The sequence below is a fragment of the Pleurodeles waltl genome, chromosome 7 (genome assembly GCF_031143425.1).
Source record: "Pleurodeles waltl isolate 20211129_DDA chromosome 7, aPleWal1.hap1.20221129, whole genome shotgun sequence".
NCBI lineage: Eukaryota > Metazoa > Chordata > Amphibia > Caudata > Salamandridae > Pleurodeles > Pleurodeles waltl.
Window position 1 is genome coordinate 868045269 of NC_090446.1, and position 11187 is coordinate 868056455.

The 11187-nt window shown below is 44.5% G+C and overlaps 1 protein-coding gene across 7 annotated transcripts in view; it reads left to right on the plus strand.

Moving 5' to 3' along the window:
* LOC138245659 (protocadherin alpha-C2-like) overlaps positions 1-11187 on the plus strand; it is a 557250-nt gene that overhangs the window by 127834 nt on the left and 418229 nt on the right. The window lies entirely within an intron of this gene.

An 11187-nucleotide genomic window follows, 5' to 3' on the forward strand; every position in this document is an offset into this window, starting at 1 on the left:
CGAAAAACATCTGTAACTAGAGTTAATGGATCTGGGCACCAACTGAAACATAGGGAAAGCTGGGAATTGAGGCAGGATGCAAAGAGATCTATTTGGAAAGGCCCCCATTTGTGAAGTAGTATATCGAAGACTGAAGGATGTAGTCTCTAATCGATGTAGTCATAAAGGTGACAAGAGTGCCAATCTGCAACAGAATTGAGATTGCCTGGTAACTATTCTGCTCGAACTGACAGTTTGTGAAGGAGGCAAAACACCCAGAAATGTTTTGCTAGTTCCGTCAGAGGTTTTAATTTGGCACCATCAGATGATTTATGTAATGGACTGGTGACAAGTTGTCCATTCTGAGTAGAATGGAGGCCTGAATCCTATTGTTTGTGACACTTTGTATCACAAAAGAGCCTGTCAGCATCTCTAAACAATTGATATACAATGAAGACTTCTGTGGAGACCATGTACCTCCAGTCAATATTTTACCACATCGGGCACCCCAACCTGTCAGGCTTGCATTTGATTCTAATACAAGATCTGGGGCCGAAGCGACAAGAGTTCTGCAGTTCCATGCATGTAAATGGTCTAGCCACCATTGAAGTTCTAGTCTTGAACTCCTGATCTAGAGGAACGGATCCTAAATAAACATGACCTTTGCTGAGGTGGGAAATTTTGAGTCTCTGGAGATAATGAAGGGGTCCCAGGAAAATGGCATGAATCGATGAGGAAAGCAGCCCAACAATCTTGCAAGAGATCTGAAGAGATCTGAAGGAAATATCAGAGAGTCTTAAAGTGTGAAGGATTTCTGATTTTATTGCATGAACTTTGGCTCGAGGTAAATGAAGAGTTGCATCTATGGAGTGTATGAGGAAACTGAAAAATTATATTTGTTGAACAGGAACTAGAATTTATTTGTATTTGTTTATGAGGAAGCTGAGTTTTGTAATGAGAGAGTGTGTGATGTGAATCTGAAAGTGAATTGTTTGTAGATTTTAACACATCTGGAGAATGTCGTCTAGATCTATGATCAACCTTATACCTTGGGATCTGAGAGAGGAAACAACTGGGTTCATGAGTTTGGTAAAACACCAATGTGTGGAAGATAGACCGAAAGGTGGGGAAAAAACGGATACATTTTCTCCTGCCATTGGAATAGGAGAAACTTCCTGTGGATGTGATAGATAGGAATGGTAAGGAAGGCATCTTGAAGACACAAATGAACCATCCAGTCAAACTGTCGGAGAGCATCCTAAAGATGAAGGATGATTTCCATTTTGAAATGGTGATAAATGACAAAGTGATTGACATTTTTTATTTTTATTTTGCACCAAGAAAAGCATGCTTAAGAAACCTGAAGGATGTTAAAAAGTGATTCAAATTGCTCTTTTTTGTAAGTTTCTTGGGAAATGAGTGAAGACGTCTCGGCTGAGAACTTGAGAGGGAGAGGAGGAACGGATTAGTAAGGAGTTTTGTAAAGTTCTATGGAGTAACCTTGGATGGTGTCTAATTCCCAAAGATCCGAGGTAATAGTCTGACATTTGGTTAGAGAAAACTTTAAGCGACCCCTGTACAGAGGGTAGGCAAGAAGGAAGACTTACTTGCTGGATATAAAGACCTGGCATTTCTCTGGTTGTGACCTCTGATGCCTCTTGAGCATTGAGGATTGAACTGTGGTCGGAAATCTTGATATTTGTCAAGTAGGAACCTTTGTATCCCTGGTTTGTGGGAGAGCAGCTGGTAAAGTGGTTTCTGCCTCTCCCTGCCCTAGTAAAAACCCAGCTGGGAAATACGTTTTTGAGGGATTGTTGTGCTTTGTCCAGTGAAGAGAAAGCTATTATGTACTTGCTCAGCTCTTTAATAAAAGAGCCACTAAATAAAAGACCATCTGCCTTGAGTCCGATAGCCATAAATTGCATACTTACCAGTTTGGGGTCTATGTTTAATAATAGTCCTTTACAACGTTTGCGGGTAATAGTGGAATTAGCATTCCCCAGAAGACAGAAATGTCTCTGGACCCACGTGAAAAGTTTTTCAGCATTATCTGCTATGTTCAGCTTGGCCAACTCTGCAGTATTGAAAATGTGAACCAAATAACCAACAATGTCCAATAGTTTGTCTTGACTAGTGGTCCAGGCTTTGCCCACACCTTTTCGCAAATCCCTGCCAAGCTTGGAGAAAAAAGTCAACATGTTTGAATCAATATAGAGGGTAGAGGTGATATGTAACGGTAAGGAAGGTCTGGGGCATTCTGATCTCAGTTTCACTCTTGTCTGTTTATCCAGAGGGGGACAGAGTTTGGCATCTATATATTCACACTACATGATCTGAAGGGAGCCACTCCACCAAATTAGGATGATGAATGAGCTTAGGACCGAATCTATCAGTGTCCAAAGTTGGTTTGGAGAAAAAGGGATCATGGAGAGAAGAGGAGCTGTTAGGCTTCTTTGCTTGGGGACCAGACCAAAAGTCCAATTTGTCTCTTGTGTCGGGGTCATTGGCGGTGTCTATAACCCCCAAGTCATTGTTTTTTTTGGATGTTGGAAATTACAATTTTGTAATAACTGTTCCCTGTATTTTTTGTTTTAGTTTTATCTTTAACAAATCAAATCAAATCAAATCATTAACATTTATAAAGCGCGCTACTCACCCGTGCGGGTCTCAAGGCGCTAGGGGGGAAAGGGGGGGTTATCGCTGCTCGAACAGCCAAGTCTTTAGGAGTCTCCGGAAAGCGGAGTGGTCCTGGGTGGTCCTGAGGCTGGTGGGGAGGGAGTTCCAGGTCTTGGCCGCCAGGAAGGAGAAAGATCTCCCACCCGCCGTGGAGCGGCGGGTGCGAGGGACGGCAGCAAGTGCGAGGCCAGCGGAGCGGAGGGGGCGGGTGGGGACGTAGAAGCTGAGGCGTCTGTTGAGGTATTCCGGTCCCTTGTTGTGGAGGGCTTTGTGTGCGTGGGTGAGAAGACGGAAGGTGATCCTTTTGCTGACTGGGAGCCAATGCAGGTGTCTCAGGTGTGCGGAGATGTGGCTGTTGCGGGGTACGTCGAGGATGAGGCGGGCCGAGGCGTTTTGGATGCGTTGCAGGCGGTTTTGGAGTTTGGCTGTGGTCCCGGCGTAGAGGGTGTTGCCGTAGTCCAGGCGGCTCGTGACGAGGGCGTGGGTCACGGTTTTTCTGGTGTCGGCGGGGATCCAGCGGAAGATCTTACGGAGCATGCGGAGAGTGAGGAAGCAGGCGGAGGACACGGCGTTGACTTGCTTGGTCATGGTGAGAAGAGGGTCCAAGATGAAGCCGAGGTTGCGGGCGTGGTCTGCGGGGGTCGGTGCGGTGCCGAGGGCCGTGGGCCACCAGGAGTCGTCCCAGGCGGACGGGGTGTTGCCGAGGATGAGGACTTCCGTTTTTTCAGAGTTCAGCTTTAGGCGGCTGAGCCTCATCCAATCTGCGACGTCCTTCATACCCTCTTGTAGGTTGGTCTTGGCGCTGGCGGGGTCCTTGGTGAGGGAGAGTACAAGTTGGGTGTCGTCGGCGTAGGAGGTGATGATGATGTCGTGCTTGCGTACGATGTCGGCGAGGGGGCTCATGTAGACATTGAAGAGTGTCGGGCTGAGCGATGAGCCTTGAGGTACGCCGCAGATGATCTTGGTGGGTTCTGAGCGAAACGGAGGGAGGTAAACTCTTTGGGAGCGGTTAGCGAAGAAGGAGGCGATCCAGTCCAGGGCCTGGCCTTGGATCCCGGTGGAGCGTAGGCGGGTGATTAGGGTGCGGTGACAGACGGTGTCAAAGGCAGCCGGGAGGTCGAGGAGAATGAGGGCGACTGTTTCACCGCTGTCCATCAGGGCTCTGATGTCGTCTGTGACTGAGATGAGGGCGGTTTCCGTGCTGTGGTTGGTTCGGAATCCGGTTTGTGAAGGGTCGAGCAGGTTGTTGTCTTCCAGGAAGGTGGTCAGCTGTTTGTTGACGGTCTTTTCTATTACCTTGGCTGGGAAAGGTAGAAGAGAGATGGGGCGGAAGTTCTTCAGGTCGCTTGGGTCAGCCGTAGGTTTCTTTAGTAGGGCGTTGACTTCAGCGTGCTTCCAGCATTCGGGGAAGGTAGCAGAAGAAAAAGAAGAGTTGATGACGGTCTGGAGGTGCGGGGTGATGATGTCGTCGGCTTTGTTAAAGATGAAGTGCGGGCAGGGGTCCGAAGGGGCGCCGGAGTGGATAGAGTTCATGATGGATTTGGTTTCTTCCGTGTTGATGTGGGTCCAGTTGTTGAGGGTGATGTCCGGAGAAGCGGGTTCAGTGGTGTATGGTTGGGTCTGGTGTCCGAAGCTGTCGTGGAGGTCGCTGATCTTGCGATGGAAGAAAGTGGCGAGGGATTCGCACAAATCCTGTGAGGGCGTGACGGCGTTGGCGCTGGCGCTGGGGTTGGAGAACTCTTTGACGATGCTGAAGAGTTCTCTGCTGTTGTGGCTGTTTTTGTCTAGTCTGTCGGTGAAAAAGTTCCTTTTGGCAGTGCGGATCAGGTGGTGGTGTTCGCGTGTAGCGTTCTTGAGGGCGGTCATGTTGTCAGCGGTGTGGTCCTTGCGCCAGGCCTTCTCAAGGGCACGACAAGTTTTCTTTGATTCTTTGAGGGTGTCAGAGAACCAGAGAGGTTTTTTGGTGTTGGTCTGTCGATGCGTGCGTTTGAGGGGAGCAAGGTTGTCAGCGCAGTTGGAGATCCAGTTTGTGAGGTTGAGAGCTGCGTCGTTGGGGTCGGTGGTGAGGGTGGGTTGGTTGGCGGCGAGAGCGGAGAAGAGTTGCTCTTCAGGGATCTTGTTCCACTGTCGATGAGGGATGGGTTGAGTGCGGAGGTGGGAGGTCTCGCGTCGGAATGTGAAGTGGACGCAGCTGTGGTCGGTCCAGTGTAGGGCAGAGGTGTGGCTGAAGAAGACGTGTTTGCTGGCGGAGAAGATAGGGTCGAGCGTGTGTCCGGCGATGTGGGTGGCGGTGTTCACCAGTTGTTTGAGGCCGAGGTTGGCGAGGTTGTCGAGCAGGGTGGTGGTGTTGGGGTCGTTGTTTTGTTCCAGATGGAAGTTGAGGTCGCCTAGGAGGATGTAGTCCGGTGAGGCGAGGGCGTGCGGGGAGATGAAGTCGGCGATGGCGTCGCTGAAAGAGGCGCGAGGTCCGGGAGGACGGTAGACACCACAAATAGAAGACGAAGAATTTCCCTCCTTAGCAGGAGGCCTTGGAGGAACATCATCCCTAACCACATGTGAGGAATCCTCACCAGTCACAAGTGCAGAAATCTTTTTAGAATTGCTCTTTAATGATTAAGCTGATGTATTAGCCTCTAGCCCTGCACTTTCTACTTTCCCCTACAGATAGGGCCATTTTGGATTGTGACATCCAGCTCAGAACAGATCTTTCAAATGTTTTAATAGCTTTAATCATGGAAGCCGAAACAGCTTGTGGCACTGAAGATTGAATAAAATCATTCAAATCGTTTTTAAAATCCTCTTCATTATCATTATGTTCCTCAAAAGAAAAAAAATGTTTGAATCCATTTCAAAATGTTATGTAGAATTTGCAAAATATGAAAACATTTAAATAGTGACAATTTAGAGTATGACATACTGAAGAAATTGTAGGGAAGGGTTAACTGTTCAAAAGTTGCCAATTGAAACCTCCCCGTAGGAGGAAACCCAGTGATGAAGAGTTCAGGAAGTAGCGGCTAAAGGTAGTAGGCCGCACCCCTAAGGCTTGTCCTTATGAGTGAGAGTTCATTATGAACCTCCCGAAAGGAGGGGACACATCGAAGAGAAGTCCAGAGCAAGGTGGAGCTGGAGAGAAGGATGCGCCCCAGAGGCGCGTGTCTTCATTGATGAGGGCTCGACAGAGCTAGCGGCTGCTGAGAAGGCAGGAAAATTGGTCCTAGGAGGGGTAAGTGACTAAGCAGAGCACGCTAAGCAAGACGTTGAGGAAGATATTGTAGTGCGCCACTAACAGTAACAGACGCGAAGCCAAGAACGGGGAGAAAGAGAGAGATGCGCGCAAGCATGTGGTGAGGAGAAAAACAAAGGCCCATATTTATACTTTTTTTGTGCTGCATTTGCGTCATTTTGTGATGCAAAAGCGGCGCAAACTTGCAAAATACAATCATATTTTGTAAGTTTGCACTGCTTTTGCATCAAAAAATGACACAAATGTGGCGTAAAAAAGTATCAATATTTGGACCAAAGTATTGCAACACTAATAAAGAATAAGCACTATATAATGGTAATATGTGTGAAAATGCATAAATAATAGTATATATAGACTAATTGGATAAGTTAATGAAAGTATACTTATCTTGACTGCGAGCATCAAGAAAAGAGGGCAGTTTGCAGTCAAGTTAGGTATAATAGTGCCTTGTCACAGATTTGTCCGTGATACTCTGGTTTTCTTTGTTCCTATTGGCCTATGTTTGTTGGCTTCATGGAATTTGTAGTTTTTTTTAAGTTTCTTGACTGCTGCTATTTAATAAAGCAAGTTAATAGACAGCATAACATGATCCTTTGGGCCTGCCATAAAATTCAGTGTTAGTAGCAAAATAGCACAAGAGCAATTTTAATCAATATTATATCAATATCAATATTATTGTTATATGTTTTTAAAGTTTTAGAGTACTTAGAAGCACTTTAGATATGTATTTGACATATAAACAAAAATATTTACCAGTGTAATAACTTTCCACACAACGAATGATTGCAAATAATTGAACCACATATAAGAAGATACTCATAAATCAACACAACACATACATAAAAACAAATCATATGGTAGCTTTTACAGTGTCCATATTTACAGCACTCTGACTGTGTTCAACAAAACGAAAAACATGCAGTGTAAAGGTTCTTATATATTGATCATCAAATGACGTCCCAGAGTGGGGAAAACTCCTTTAATTGGAGATACCATCACCAGATCGTTCATGTTTTGTCGATGATGCAGCTAGTTTTTAAGAAAGTGCAGGTCAGCAAGGAGAGTCAGTGGAATATTTTCAAGAAGGGGGTAGTATTGTCATATTTCTTCAGGTCCTTGGTGAGCCATGTTACAGTGTGGAGGATACCTTGAAGGCTGGTCTGTGTGGCGCCCTGTAGGCTGCAGGTTGCCTCCATACAGTTGTGAAAGCACTAGGATTTCAACAGTAGTTTGAAGTCACTTTCTGGGAGGAATGTATTCCACTTTCTTTAGGAAAGAGAGCTGTGCTATGCTTTTTTAGCTGTCTTGCAATGTATTGGTTGACAATGACGTTTATGTTTGTGATGAATCTGCATGACTCCATTGGGTCAAAATTAGTTCTTTAATCTATCCAGGTTCATGTTGTTGGGACAGGTTTAGACAAGTTATTTCTTCGTTCTTGTGATGAATTCTCTGTGGGATTGAGTATCAGGTAGAAGCTATTCATCCATGTCAGGAAGAGATGTTTGAAGCATTATATTGTTAGAGTGGGAAAGACTTTCAATTGGAGTTTTTTTTATCAGTAGTATACTAGTGCATTGTCATTCTCTTGTTGATGAATACGGTCACAAGGGTCTCCTGTGTGTTTCTTTATGAGTGATCTAGTCTGCCTTTAGAGATTCTAGGAAGAGGCTTTGAGCGAGGGAAATGTTGACGCTGTTGAGTAGGGGGTCATAGCGCAGCCCTGGAGAGGACTTTGATGACAAGTATAATATCAGCTTCAGAGGAGTTAACTTTAATAGAAATGGTGATGTTTGTGAGATATGTGAGGAAGGAATTTCAAGTATGACAGTTGGATACAGTACACAAGGATGGGTGTCAAATTTAGGATTTGCTTGTAAAGGATCTTCTGCTGCAGCATGTCCTATCCATGAGACGTCCTATAACAGGAAATGATCACTGCTACAGAGCTGTTGTACTGCAACTGGCTGTAAATTAAGTTACATAGAGTTAGAAAACGTCACACAACTCCTTCAAATGTGAAGATACCAATTTTGCCTGACTTTGCCAGTGAAGTAAATACACCTCTGATCCTTGCAGACACTCAGACATCTTTTTGTGAAGATATCAAGAACTGGAGTTTGGATTCAGGAATAATCTGTGATCCAACACTAATCTGAAAAACATGTTTCTTGCTGTCCCAAAAAGTGTCAATAATGAGCATATCTACTTTAAAGTCTGTTTGTGTTGGTTCATTTATTTGTGAACATATCTAAGTGTTGAAGCGTGTATGGTATGTGCTGTGTGTGTGCTACTTATATCTGTAGGTGACCTTTTGTGTGTGTATAACTGTGCAGTAGTGTGTGTGCAGTGTGTGGGGGCACTGCATGTAAAATTGTTTGAGGAAGGACAGTCATTGAATGATGGGCATGAAACATTCAATCTATTCTGTTTTGCGCAAATCTGTCTCTTAATAGGATGCTATGATCTGATCAGCATTTTAAGGCCAGACATAGCTATTCTGTATTAAAAATTACTAATGATTTATCAATAGAAAATCTGTATTTTAAACAACACTTGATTCATTAATGTGCAACCGATGTCATGAACTGTTGCACGGGTTAGCGAAAAAGAAATGAAAGAAATAAAAACTGCCAGTCTTGATGTGTATAACATTACTTTAGTAGGCTTGTTATAAATGCAGACCTCACAAAGCAATGCAAGCAGCTGCAACAAATTGCTCTCCCTGTTCATCCCAAGTGGCAGAAGAAGCAGCAGTGATTTAGGGCCAGATGTAGCAAGGTCGACTCGCAATTTCAGAATCGCAAATCCTGATGCAGAACGGTGTCTCAGACACCATCTACGACTCGCTATGGGGTCGCAAAGACCCACCTCATAAATATTAAAGAGGTGGGTCACATTTTGTGACCCCATAGCGAGTCCCTGCACTCACAGGGATGGTGGCCTGCTGAAGTCAGCAGACCTCCATGTCTGTGACTGCTTTTTCAATAAAGCAGGTTTTTTTTTTTTTTTTTTTTTTGCAGGCCGTTTTCCTTAAAGGAAAACGAGTTGCAAAATAAAAAAAATAACGAAACCATTTGGTTTCGTTTTTTCAGTGTAGGCAGTGGTCCATTGGACCACTGCCTGCTCTGAAAAAAACGTTTGGGCAACATTCATAAAGGGGAAGGGGTCCCATGGGGACCCCTTCCCTTTTGCGAATGAGTTACCACCAGTGTGACACTGGTGGTAACTGCAAATTGCTGTTGCTTCGTGGTCACAAGGCCATTCTGCATTGCGATGCGAGTCGCAAATAGGAAGGGAACACCCCTTCCTATTTGCGAGTCGCATTCACAATTTGCAAGTCGGTACCGACTCGCAAATTGTGAATGTGCATCGTAGAAGGCTGTTTGCATGGCGCAAACTGCGATTTTCGCAGTTTGCACCATGCAAACAGCTTACTACATCTGGCCCTTAGTTACTAATTGGAAAATAGTGGATAGCTGCTCCACCAAGTGAGGAATGTGTTTTCTATGTGACATGGGAATATGCCATCCACACTGTAAGAGCCAGTTGAAAGTTACCTCAATTCTCAGGACATAGGACCTGATTTAGTACTTGGCAGAGGGGAATACTCCATCACAAACGTGATGGATATCCTGCCTGCTGTATTATAATCCCGTTATATCCCATGGGGATCGTAATACGATGGAAGGGATTTCTGTCACGTTTGTGATGGAGTATTCAATCTGCCAAGTTCTAAATCAGGCCCATATTGTTGTTTCAATAGTCATTATTTGAAATTAGAAAAAGAGGCTCTTACAATGTGACATCACTTGAATAAGTTCTATGCCGTGTGACCGAGATAGATGTAACAAATCTAACTGTTGTACGGAGACGTTGGCCCATATAAAGATGTCTCTTACGTCACATATTCCAAAGAACGATTGCCTCTCTGTCCGTCAGTAAAATATACGGTTCTTATATAACACGGCATTAAAGTTGGAAGACTTCCATATAACATGTTACTGAGTTTGATAGTTTATTTTTAACATGACATAGTTGTGGTTCTTGTCACAACATAGCCTATAGCTTTGTGTATATTTTATGTCTTTGTACATAATGAATGCTAACTCCCACATTACATGGCGGGATAACATTCTCACTTAAGATGTGAGAATTAGGGATGTGCTTAATATTTTTTATAAAAGTACAATCTTGTGTAAACCCCAATTATTGGGCTTTGTGTACCCACGCAGTTCCTGTTTTCACTATGCTTACACTGATCATGCAATTTTTGACTGTAGGGGAGCTGCTGGGTTCATATTACACAAGTGTCCCGGGGGTGTTTGCACCCACTTTGTGCGCCCCTGGGGCACTTTGGTATCACAGAAAAGGCTCCAAATGCTTATGCAGCGCCTTCTGTAATATAGATACCACTAGCACACATATAGTGCCAATGAACTGCACCTGCCTGCCAGGGGATCTCTAATCCTGTTTAAAAGTGCAGGCAGATTCCCACTGCACAAAGAAACATGGAGCACCTTTTAAAGAGCTGCTCTGTATTTCTCTTTAAAACGTGCCCTGGAGGCAGAGCAGGTTTGTGGCTGCCTCGTGGGCACTGCATTCTTCCTGATAGGGTGCACTTACCCTGTTTGCACCCGGCACACCTGCTTTAAGGTGCACCATGATGCAAACATGGAAAGTGCGCCCATCTGATGTATGGACCCTTTTCTGGTTTGATCAAAAAAGGTGTTGTGGGAACAATGGAACTGGATGTGTACTGCGGCGGAATAGGATGTATTCACTGCTTGACTTTGGATTATGGACAGTGCATTAAGCTGTCTTCTCGTGCCGTTAGTCCGGGAGGGTATACAACACATACAGATTTCACTCAGATGTTCGCTTACATTTAACACGCATAACACGAATCTCCCGGGGGTTGTGCGGAAAAATATCATTTCACCTACCCAGAAAGAGTTACACAATGATTATGAATTTGAGGTTTAGGTGGTTAGGATTGATGGTTAGAAGTTTCTCTACGGATTAATTTGACATGTAGGGATCAGAGCAGCAACCCGAGAGTTGTTACTTAAAATTTAACGTCAGTAGTTGGTGTGATTTTCCACTCAGCAATGCAGTAAAACCACCTTTTTAACTATTGTTTAACTGCTGTCGATTGTTTCCGTAGCACTGAATTTGGAAAAGATCCTGGCTTTGCTTTAGCATGACACTTTACACTCGTGCTTATGGTTTTCTAATAAAGCAAGCAAGTGTTCCTCATCTACATTCTTCAACTAATGAAATGCCCC